Below are 13,001 nucleotides of genomic sequence, written 5' to 3' on the forward strand. Positions count from 1 at the left end.
TGACATTATGGACACCTCTATGTACTTATGTACCTGTAGTACTAAATTGTTGATTTTGACATTAACTTTTCAATTTGTTTTTTCAATCAAACGCTTTTTTATACCCATTGTCACGTAAATATGTGCAAAATTTCTTTGTCAAAGCTTTTCTTACCTATTTAAACACTAGAGGTAATAATAGTTTCACTGAGAGTCACACAGTTAAAACCAAAAAACAAAAAACAAAAAAAAAAATTGCAATGGAGGTCCCTATCCTTCTGTGGAGAATTTAAATATATCCTAACCTTCAAATCTTTGCATTACAATCATTTTTTTTATTATTATTAATTTAGCGAATCATCGCCAATTCCAACTTATTGCAAATTCATTGAATTTTCCTTGCAGTTATCATGGTCATGTGGGATTTTACTTGTTCGGGGGTGGATATTGTGAAAGATTAAAATTTTTTTTCAAGATTATTCTTTATTTTTTGAGTTTCTTGTTATAAAAATGCAGCAATAGAGAACAAAAAGGGAAGAAATGAATGAATATAAATTGAAGAGGACTTGAACACGAAAAATTTATTGTTGTCCTCAAACGATATTTGCCTTCTTAAAAAATGCTTTTACGGATTAAATTTGGCAAATAGTATGTAGGATATAATCAAGCTTAAAAAGGAACACCAAAAGCGAAAAATGATCTTCAAAGTGAACAAGTGAAAAAGAAAGTTTGAATATGTGATAATTTCTTCTAAGTTTTTGAGAGAATAATGGAATGATTTTTCATATGTTTAGGGGTGAACACCATCAAGTATTTATAGATTTCCAATCATCCATAAGAAGTGGTTTCAACTCAAAGCAAAGAGGTGCAATGTTTCATTAATAAAACCACCAAAAAATTCAAAAAACCCAACAAACGATCGAATTTTATATCTATGCAACCGCGTAAGCTATAACTATGCGGTCACATAGTAATAGCTTTTGACCCCTTTAGTTTCCTGAAAATCCATATGCGATTGCAAGTCTCAAAGGCTTATGCGACCGTATAAGCCATCTTTATGGCTCAATTTTTCCCACTTCATCTACTTCAATCTAAATTCATCTTCTTTAATTTTAAACAACAATATTATAACAATTCCCACTTGTTTAAAATCAGTGTTAATCAAATATCAACATTCATGTATAAAAATTAGATATCTTTCTATTTGAATCTAACCATAATGTAAAATCTCATAAAGCATTATTGAAATTTCAAGTAGCTATGAAGCTGACCAGTTATTCTTTGTGACAATGCCGATGAAATCACACACATAAGTATTAAATTTTCACAAGTTCCTCTAACTCACTTAGTGCTAATATGACCTTACACTTATCCTTTTTCATTGGACTTTTAAAGAGAGAAAAACTATAACTCTCTAATGAGGTGGCACCACCTCGAAATTCACATAGGTGAAATTCTTTTAGTATCTTTGTTACTTTAAGAAATACTTGTACCTCGTACTAATCATCATTATGAGTTTAATAATTATAACTCATCCCTTCAAGAGTAACAACCAACACTATTTACCAAAGATAGGGTTTAATAATTTACTAATGTTGAAATCTATCCACTTATCGAATAATTTGTTATTATCCCTTAAACTTAATTATACTTGTTTAGTATACTTTCGGTACAATTGCTATCATTGGTAGATCCATTTGATGAGATTCAATCACATCCTACTTGATATCAATCTTACTAATTATCTCATGGGAGGTTTAGTAAATGGATCAGCTAAATTTTTACTAGACTTAACATGTGTAAGAGAAATTATCCAGTGTGTTAGACTCATGTGTCTAGATTTTTCATTATACACTTCGTTGTATGCTTGAGAGAGAGTAGCTTGACTATCACATAAAATAGATACTGAAGAAATATCATTGATATATAAAGGAATTTCATATAATAAATCTCTTAGCCACTCAGCTTCTTTTTCAGTTTCGACCAATGCTACAAACTCCAACTTCATTGTTGAATGAGTAATGCATGTTTGTTTCTTAGATTTCCAAGAAACTACACCTCTTCCAAGAGTAAATACCCAACCTGAAGTGAACTTATTTTCTCCCGTACTTGATATCCAACTAGTGTCAGTATATCCTTCCAAGATTTTAGGGTACTTTGCATATTGTAGTCCAAGGTTGTTGGTGTTCTTTAAGTAACTAAGAACCCTCCCAATAGCCTTCCAATGTTTGGAACTTGGATTGCTAGTAAACCTACTTAGTTTACTCATAGCAAATGCTACATTAGGTCTTGTACATTGTGCCGCATACATAAGACTTCTAATTGCACTTGCATATTCTATTAGAGCTATTGTTCTTCAATCATTTTTTGTCAGTTTGATACTTGGATCAAACGGGGTATTGGCCTCCTTGACGTTTAAGTGTTTGAACTTATTTATTACATTTTCAATATAATGTGATTAACTCAATGTAAACCCCCCCCCCCACTATCTCTTATAACTTTGATATCAAGGATAGTATCCACCTGTCTAAGATCTTTCATTTTAAACATGGAGGACAGAAACCTCTTCGTTGCTTTGATCCCATCTATATTGTTGCTGATGATCGCATATCATCAACGTATAGACATATTAAAGTAATTATACTATCATTTACTTTAGTGTAAAGCCATTTGTCTACAAAATTATGACTAAAAACATTTGACATTATTTTAAAGTCAAATTTCTCATGCTACTTTTTAGGGGCTTGTTTTGATCGATGTAAAGATTCGATTAGTTTGCACACTTTATGTTCATTTTTCAGCCTTCTAGTTGTTCCATATAAACCTCATCTTCGAGATCTCCATTTAAGAATGTCATCTTGACATCCATTTAATGAACATGTAAATCATAAATTGATGCTAGTGCAAACAAGATCCTTATCGAGGTTATCATAGCCACAGGTGCATGTGTCAAAGTAATCTATTCCTTCCTTTTGACGATATCCCTTAGCTACTAATCTAACTTTGTAGGTGTTGAGTGTTCCATCGGAATTGTACTTCTTTCTAAACACTCACTTGCAACTAATGGCTTTGGAACCCTCCGATAAATCAACTATTTTCCAAGTATTATTTGAAATGATAGAATCTATTTTATTATTTATCGCCTCTTTCCAAAATGTACAATCTCTTGATGACATTGCTTTCTTATAGGTTTTAGGATTACTTTCTACTTGAAGAACATAAGGGATTGTTCTTACAATATCCTTCATGTCTCCCTCTACTAAGTAAAAAGAAATAAATTGGAATCTATTTCATCCAATCCTAAACCTTTTTCGTTTCTAGTTCCCTTACTTCTTCGAAGTTCACCTTTAACATTTCTAGTAGACGTCTCTTCTTGTGGCACCCTAGAATTCAAAACATCTTCATTATTATGAGATATCTTTGCTACTAATACATTCTCGAAGAATTCCACGTTCCTTGATTATATTATTACGTCCGATTCAAGGTTTAATAACTTATAGGCCTTACTATTTAGAGCGCATCTTACAAAAGTACATTTGATACCTCTAGGACCTAACTTGGTTTTCTTGAGATTCGTCTTTTTACAATAAGCAAGAAACTCCTAGACTTTGAAATAATTAATATTTGATTTCCTATATTTCCATATTTCATATGGGGAGATCTTATTCTTTTTAATAGGAATTATATTTACTATATGACAAGTACTAAGTAAGGCTTCACCCCATAGAGTGAAAGGTAATTCAGAATTCAATAATATGACATTTATCATATCTAAGAATGTCCTATTCTATCTTTCCGCTAGAACATTTTATTTCGATGTTCGTGGTGCAGAATATTGATGTACTATTCCATTTTATTCACAAAATATATTGAACTTATTAGAAAAATATTCTCCACCTCTATTACTTCTTAGAGTTTTGAGTCACCTTCTTAACTGATTTTCAACTTCAACTTTTATATATTTTAAATGTACAAAAGGCTGCATCCTTATGTTTTAACAAATGTACATATGTATACCTAGAATAATCATCAATATAAGTAATAAAATATCTATTACCACCTCTTGTTAGTATGCCATTCAACTCACATATGTCGGAATGAATAAGTTCAAGTAAGTTTGTTGATCTTGATACATTTTTCTAAGTTTTCAATTTCATATTGTATCAATCCGCATTTAACCATTCTTTTCTTAGTGCTAACTCCTATTGTGCTAATCTACCATATCATAAATTAAATGAATCGGTAATATAAGCAAAAGACTTGATTTTATTAGAATTATTCTCAAAAGTACATAATTTGAACATTTCTTCAATGAAATAACCATTTCCAACAAAATGTCCATTTTGGGTTAGTACAAGTTTTCCAGATTCAAAAATAGATTTAATTCCAGGTTTTTCTAATAGAACTCCACTTGCTAAATTTCTATTCATTTCTGGTACATAAGGGATATTTGTCAAAGTGATCTTCTTTCCTGAAGTAAAGATGATTTCCACATTGCCTTTACCAATTGCTTTTGATCTTCCTTCATTTCCCATTTGAATTTTTTAACCATCTTCAGTGTCATGATAGGTTTTGAAAAAAGATTTATCATAACAAACATGAATTGTAGTGCAAGTGTCATACCACTAACACGGAATTTTTCCTTGTATTGCATTGATTTCGCTCACCGTAGTGATAATCTCATCAATGAAATTTACTTGTCTTTCTTTCTGTTGTTATTTTCTATGCCTGCAATCTCTCGCATAGTGTCCCAATTTTCCACAAATATAGCAAGGTCCCTTGGATTTGTTTTTAAACTTCCCTCGATCCTTTTTTAGACCAAAATGTTTCCCTTTTATTTTGTATCTGTTGGAGTTGTACACATTATTCACGACATTGGCTTTTGAAGATACATCATAAGAGCTTTCAGTCTTATCTCTTGCCCTACTCCTCCTCTATGAGAAGATGCTTTTGGATGTCTTCCATAGGAAAGTCTTCAGAATTGTAAAGAATCTTCTTCCTATATCCTTTTCAAGACCCCGGGAGTTTATAAATAATCACTCCCACTTGGAAAGATTCAGGAAGTTCAATTTTTACCTCTTTTAATTTTTTGACAATAATTTGCATTTCATATACTTGAGGCAACAAATGAATGTTATCTAGCATTTTGAAATTAAAAACTTTTTGGTACCTTCCTCCTTAGCCTTATATTTGTTTTCAAGTGCGTTCTAAATTTCCTTTGCTGAAGTAGCATTTGTGTATAGATCATATAGTCAATCCGAAAGAGCATTTAGGATGTGACTGCGACACATCAATTCGTCTTCTTCCATTTTCTTTCTTTCAGCACAAACTTCTTCAATATCCTTTTCTGTTGCATCAGGGTTTGGTTCCAACTTTGGATCAAGCACCTAGAAGATCTTAAATGCCATTATAGAAATTTGAGTTTGTCCTGCCACTTGTAAAATTGGATCCATCAAATCTGTCCCAAAATTTAATTCATCAACTTGATTGTATCAAGTGTGAATTAATAACCAAATGGTCACTGAACTTTGTAAAAAAATTCATGGGGTCACTGAACTTTAAAAATCATTCAAATCATCACTGAACTTTGTAAAAAAATTTCATTGGGTCACTTGACTTTGCAAAAGGTTTTCACTGAATCACTAAACTTTAAAAATCATCTTATTCATTACTAAATTTTGCAAAAAGTTTCTTAGTAAATCATTGAATTAGTGATCCCCTAAGAAACTTTTTCCAAAATTCAGTGACCGTTGAAACATTTTGCAAAGTTCATTGATGATTTGAGTGATTATTAAAATTCAATGATCTCGTGAAAACTTTTTGTTAAGTTCAGTAACCATTTGGGTCATTAACCTAGCAAGTGTAGATTTCGTCTCTATAGAAATAAATGCAAATGTTGTTTGAGATTGTTATAAAAATACAGTAATGGAGAACAAAAAGGAAAGAAATGAATGAATATAAATCAAAAAAGACTTGAACACGAAGAATATATCGCTATCTTCAAATGATATTTGTCTCATTCACAATGCTTTTAAGGATTAAATTTGGCAAATAGTTTGTAAGATATAATCAAGTTTAAAGAAGAACACCAAAAACAAAATGTGACCTTCAAAGTGAACAAGTGAAAAACAAAGTTTGAATATGTGATAATTTCTTCAAAGTTTTTGGGGAAATAATGGAATGATTTTTTATATGTTTAGGAATGAGCACCATCAAGTATTTAAATATTTCCAACCATCCCATACGAAGTGGTTTCAACTCAAGCAATAAGTGCAATGTTTCATTAATAAAACCACAAGAAAATTCAAAAAAACCCAATCCAACGGTCAAATTTTACAACTATGTGATTGTATAATTATAACTTTTGGACCCCTTGGTTTTTTGAAAATCCATATGCTACCGCAAGCCTCAAAGGCTTGTGTGGTTGCATAAGCCATCTTTATGGCTTGATTTTTCCCTCTTCATCCACTTCAATCTAAATTCATCTTCTTTGATTTTGAACAATAATATTGCAATTTTTCTTTTTACTTTTCTTATGGTCGTTACTCATTTTAATTAAAAGTAGAAGTATTGGTTTATTTGTCCTTTATAAAGTTAGACTAGTGCAATGGACATTCATTTTAACACATAATTACCCAGATTATGTCCACAAGGACCTGCTTTATTATATTACTAAAAGGTTGAGGTCTATTTTGTCAAGATTTAAAGGTCTGAGATCTACTTGCACTCTTTTAAATTATTAGAGACTTCAAGTTGCAATTTATGTCTAGAATGACCAAGGATGAAATCCAGTAAATCGAAGAGGAATACAAACATTATTTCATAATTTTCCATTTACATGGATATTACTTATTGACCACAGTCAAACACACCCACGTGGACGAACCAAGTCGAGTTACATTGCTGGTTGGAATAATTCGGCCCAAAGGACTTCCACAAGAGAGGCCCAATAAGAAAATACAAATAAAAAATTTGCAAGAAAATCTCATGACTTGAATACTTGTGCGGTGATGTGATAGGCGGATGCACAAATAATGCTATTGACGGACACTTTCTACTATAGGCAATATTGGAGCTCGAGCTTGACTCGTAATCACAACACGAGCTAAGTTCGAGCCGGATCCTTTTCCTTTTATGAAATTAATATAATATGCAAGATAATTAGAAAAAGAAAAACGATTCTCGTAAAAAGTCAAGCTCAACTCGACACATGGCTCGTTTTAATACGTGCCCCATGGAGCCGTCTATCTTAAAATGAGTAATGTTGAGTAGAATGTTGGATCTGTTAAGTTACATGGAGCGTCACATGACAATTTGTGATAAACAGTATGTATACAAGGGCGGACCCAAGCGGGTCCTCTAGGGTCACTTGACCCTTCAGTTTTTTCAAGTTTTTTCTTAGTTTTCGGGCTCACTATGAAATATCAAACGAAATTGAAATATTACATTCTTAATATCATTTTGAAGTACTTACATCCCAGTATTTTCACGTCGTTAATGTTGTGTGAAATTTTCAATCATAGTAAATGTTATGACGAGTCAAAATAGGCAGTTCCAAACTAATATTTCAAAAATTTCGATAACAAGCTAACTTTAAAAATTTTCCAACGATTATACGCTAGCCATATCCATAAATCTTTTATATACTCTCGAAATTCATTTTGAGAACTATATCATAAACATATCTAATGATATAAATGAATATCGAAAATAGTTAAACATATATGCTAAAAAGAGACGTATAACTCGTCTTTTTTGAAAAAAAAAATCAATTCTTTTATTAATTTTTATTATTTTTGCGCGAAAAATTTCTCAATATAATTTACATCATTTTATTAAGGAATTTTATATGTGGTATAACGTCAAATTTTATTTATTTTTGGACGTAATAAATTTTTTATTACTTCATAAGAGTTATAAATTGTTATACTACTTTTTCATCTTGACTATTTTTATATTTGAAAAAATTATATATATAAAAAAAATTCAATCATTTTAAATTTTTTTTTTATTATTGTTATCTTTTCTTCTCGATCAATTAATTCTTTTCAAATGACGTCAAAAATTTTATTAGGAATTTTATTAGATTATTTTTTAAAAAAATTAATTGATTGAAAGGAAAAAGTAACGATAATAAAAAAAAATCTCAAAAATGATCAAATTATATATATATATAGATGGAAAAATAATCAAGTTGAAAAAGTAGTATAACAATTTATAACTCATATAAAGTAATAAAAAAAATTTCATCACTTTTTTTAAAAATTTGATTGTGACCCCCCTAATATAAAATGTCTGTGTTCACCCCTATATGTGTATATATAGCATTGATTCAAATCCTACGGAATGACGTGATACACTTCTTAAAAGAGTAATGTTATTTAGTCTCACTGAAATTGCGATCCAATTTACATGACGCTAATGTGGTATTAAATGATAAGAGAAATTAAATGACTTATTTAATTCTAAATTTCATTTAGTGTATCATGTAGCACCATCTAAATTGAGAGGGCTACATATCATCAGTCGTCTTAGAATGTGGGTACGTGGATTTCGACCACTAATAATGATGGCTGAGATTTTTTATTCAAAATTTCTTCAAAAGCGTTTAAAGTGAGAAGATCTGAATTTTCGGTAAAGTAAAGTTTAGGAAAAAATCAGAAGTCGAGTATTAAGTATGCACCAAATCAATTTTTGTACATTAAGTTTAAAAATTCAAAAGTCAGGTGTTAATTCAATGTTTTAATTTAAGTAATAATATTATCAATATAAATTAATCTTCCCACACCCGCTCCCAACAAACAATCGTCCCCACCCCCACCATTATGCAGTCATCATCCCTCTTACAGTCATCAACAACTTCTTGAACGACAAATTGATCGTCCCTCAGCGATAACTAAGTATCATCAGCTTAGATAATAAAGATAGAGTGAGAAATATAACGACTGTTGGAAAACATCAATTGAGCATCGTCGACAACTTATTCATCTTCTTCAGTAGTACTCAGCAATGATGGTATAATTTAAAATTGATAATTGACAAACAACCACTAATGTAATTTGTAGAGTACTTTGAATTTGTGAGCAATTCAGATAACTAAGGTCGAAGAAATCAATAGCATGTGACTAGTCTCTTGAATTTGTAACCCGCGACGTATGCACTTTGATACATGACCAGTTAAATGTAACCTGTGAACATTGATCTATAACCTATGGACATTAATCCGTGATCAATTAAATTGATCTGTGACTTGTTAACATTGATCTGTGACCTACTTACAATGACATGTGACATGTGGATATTGATCAGTGACCTATGCACTGTGATATATGATTTGGGAACAAATTGTGATTGACCATCACCACACCTCCTATACACCACCACTACAACCGTATGTAGGGATGTTAGCGAGCCGGCTCGTGAGCTGAAACTCTTGGCTCGAGCAAAATGTCTGAGCTTTTTTAGGCCCGAGCCAAAAGTTCAACCAAAAAAATTAGGATCGACCCGAGCTTTCGACTCGGGAGGCTCACTTTTTTTTTAATAATATATAGGCAGCAGGTTGTTGCCTTAAAATAAAGGCCTGCGAGCCGAGCGTGCAAGCCACACGGACCTGCTCAAGATTGGCCAGGGTACCCAAATTGCGGTTCGTATCGAGCTTCGAGTCGGGCCAACTTGGGCTTTTTCCAAGCCAAACCACAGGCGGTCAGAGTCGACGAGCCCGATTACCATTCCTAGCCACATGTAGATATTGATCAAAAGTTGTGAGACTTCACCATTACCACCTCCTACACACCGCCATCACCACTTGCTTGAACACACCACCTTACATGCAAAACACCACAAAACCAGATTTTCACAAAACACCATCACCACCCATGGACCGAAGAAGAAGCCATAGAACCCAGATCTCCGTTGCCCATGGACCGCTCTCACTTCAAGAAGAAGAAGCCATGGATACCAAAGTGAGCCACTGAGCACCACTCATTACCAGAAAAAGAATCCACAGTGGCGATTTGAGCCACTGAGCGCCACTGTGTGTGACAGTCTGCGTGGCAGCAACGTTCTTGCACTATGCACGACAACACTCAATTCGCCGTCAACCTCTGATGAGAGGAAAATGATGAAAAAATGCACTAGATGCCGCTTCCACCGATGAAGAGGAAAATGGAAAAAAAAAATTCATCCTCTACTTCAAAGTCAAGAGGTCAAATGTGGAGAAATTTGAGGTTTAGGGGTAGTTGGAATGGGTTGGGGTTTTATGGGGTAAATTTTTTAATATTATTAATAATTGCAATTAATACTTGATTTTTTATTAAATAAACCTTATACTTGATTTTTGAATTGGAAAACTTAAATACTTGTTTATATGTAATTTCCTCTAAAGTTTAACAGAATTGAGCTGGGCTTAAACGAAGATGGCATGGTGCTGAGGCTGTGCCCAGTACTCAGCTTACATTTTTGTTCATATTGCTTAAATGTATACCAATGCGCTAATTTTGGTGTTGATTTGTGTGGACAAGATTTTTACATTTTCATATGAAGCTCCAGTTTGATTTAGTTAAAAATTAATTTTTTAGTATATTTTGATAAAAATAATAATAATAATAAAATGTGTGATCAAAATGTTGTGAATCCCATTATATGAATGGGAGTTAATTGTCCCAATGGTTATTGAACTTATGTCTATATCTTTGGTTGCTTATTAAAGTTTAAAATGTCAAGTTTTGATCACTAAATTTATTAAAATATTGGACAATACTCACTACCTTAACATTTGTTTCAATTCTTTAACAGAATTAATGACGAGGCTAACGAAATATACACGTGGCGTCCCATCATGCCGTTAATAAATTATTACGTCTTTAATTGCTTACCAAACTTTGAAAATTATTTCCAATTACTCACTAAACATTGAAAACCATCTTCGATTACTTACTAAATTTTGAAAAATGTTTTCTATTTCTCACCTAACCTTGAGGTGATCAAATTTTGATCACTAAACTTACAAAAATGATGTTGACTTATTGTTCGATAAAAAAATATTTAGTGAAATCACACAGGTCGCGTAAAAGTAATAAAGTGGACGAAAGAATCCAGATTGTCGATTCTGCGAGTAATGAATACTCAGCTGCACAATAGTTAAATTTAATTTTAACATTTTTGTATGAATACTCAGCTGCACAATAGTTCAAATTTATTGTATATTTCGTTGTTAATATTATATTAATATTTAGATTTTGCAACCAAACGCACAATAAATTTAATTAAATGAATTTCATATTTACTTTTGGTCTCTCCAAGAAATGGATTGTATTTCATTACGAAAATCCAAATTTAATTAAATTTATTATGTGTTTCATTGTAAAATCCATTTAATTAAATTTATTATGTTTCGTTGCAAAATTTAAATATTAATTTAATTTTAATAACGAAACAAACAATAAATTTGAATTTTTCAAATGATGAAAATAGCTTAAAATCTACAAAATATATTAAAATTAAATTTAACTATTGTGTAATTGAGTAATTATTTCTTGTGGAATCGACAACCTGGATTCGTTTGTCCATTGTATTACTTTTACGCGACCCGTGCGATTGATCTACATATTTTTTAATTAACAATGGGTTGAAATCATTTTTATAAGTTTAGTGACCAAAATTTGATCACCTCAAAGTTCAATAAGTAATTGAAGACGTTTTTCAAAGTTTGCAAATAATCAAAGATGTTTTTCAAAGTTTACAAATAATCAAAGACGTTTTTCAAAGTTAGTAATTAAAAACATTTTTTAAAGTTTGGTAAGCAAATGAAGACATAACAATTTGTTAACAGCATGACGGGGTGCCACGTGTATATTTTGTTAGCCACGTCATTATTTTCGTTAAAAAATTGGAACGGATGTTAAGGTAGTGAGCAATATCCAACGTTTTGATAAGTTTAGTAGCCAAAACTTGATATTTTAAATTTCGGTGAGTAATCGAAGACAGATACATAAGTTCAGTGATCATTAGGACAATTAACACTCTGGAAAATTAAAATAAATTATTGACTTTGACTTGATAATTTAATTTTAATTTCCACCAAACAAAACTAAGTACATGTTTAACAGAGTTTAAATTATAATTTGAACCAATTAAATACAAACTTTTTTCATGTATTTTGTAAAATTATTCAATTGACTAGTATATCTATTCCATTTTACATGAAACTTCTTGTGTGCTTCATTACCTTGATACATTACCAGCTAGATTTGGGCCATATTTGAGTCTCATTATTTCCTTATTAAAATGACAAATATGATCGTTCTCTATCATATCAAGTCACCATATTTGACTTTTTATCTTTTGTGTGGGTCCATAATAACTATATTTTTCATTCTCATTTTTATAATAATGTGGCTCAAACGGGGTTTTTTGTGTGTTTCATTACCTTGATATTCAGAAAGTACACCAAATTTAAATTTAACATAAAATTGTCAAAAGTGTAAAACTTGTAAATCTTGCACACGGAACAATCGTTTATTTTCAACAGTTTTTAGTCTTAACGTTTGAGAGGAAGATACTAACCTCTGATTGTTTGGTGTAATTAAAAATCAGATTTCAATAAATTTTGTTAGAAGTTGATGAAATGTCAATTGATAAAAGTAGGGAGTTTCATAAAATGTGGGATTAAAATTAATTTTTTTATTTTGACATAATTTTTTTAGCAATTTTTAAGCCACACTAAATAGGGCCAAATTTTGTTATCAATCTTCTAGAATAAAAAAATTAAATAATTTGGATAGGCATTAAAGTGTGTTTGACAGGTCTTTTGGAAAGTCAAAAACTATTTTGGAGATTGAAACGTCGCTTTTTATGTTATTAAAAGAGTTTTTAAAAAAAGTTGATTTAAGGTAATTTTTCAAAAATTATTTTACAAGAAGTAGAAGTAAAATATCTTGTCAAACCAACCTTGAGTGTATCAAAATCCAAGACAATAACTTATGTCAAGCATAGTTTTTATTTTTTATTTAGGCCCTGTTTGG

Source organism: Olea europaea, chromosome 21 (assembly GCF_002742605.1).
Source record: "Olea europaea var. sylvestris chromosome 21, O_europaea_v1, whole genome shotgun sequence".
NCBI classification, from domain to species: Eukaryota; Viridiplantae; Streptophyta; class Magnoliopsida; order Lamiales; family Oleaceae; genus Olea; species Olea europaea.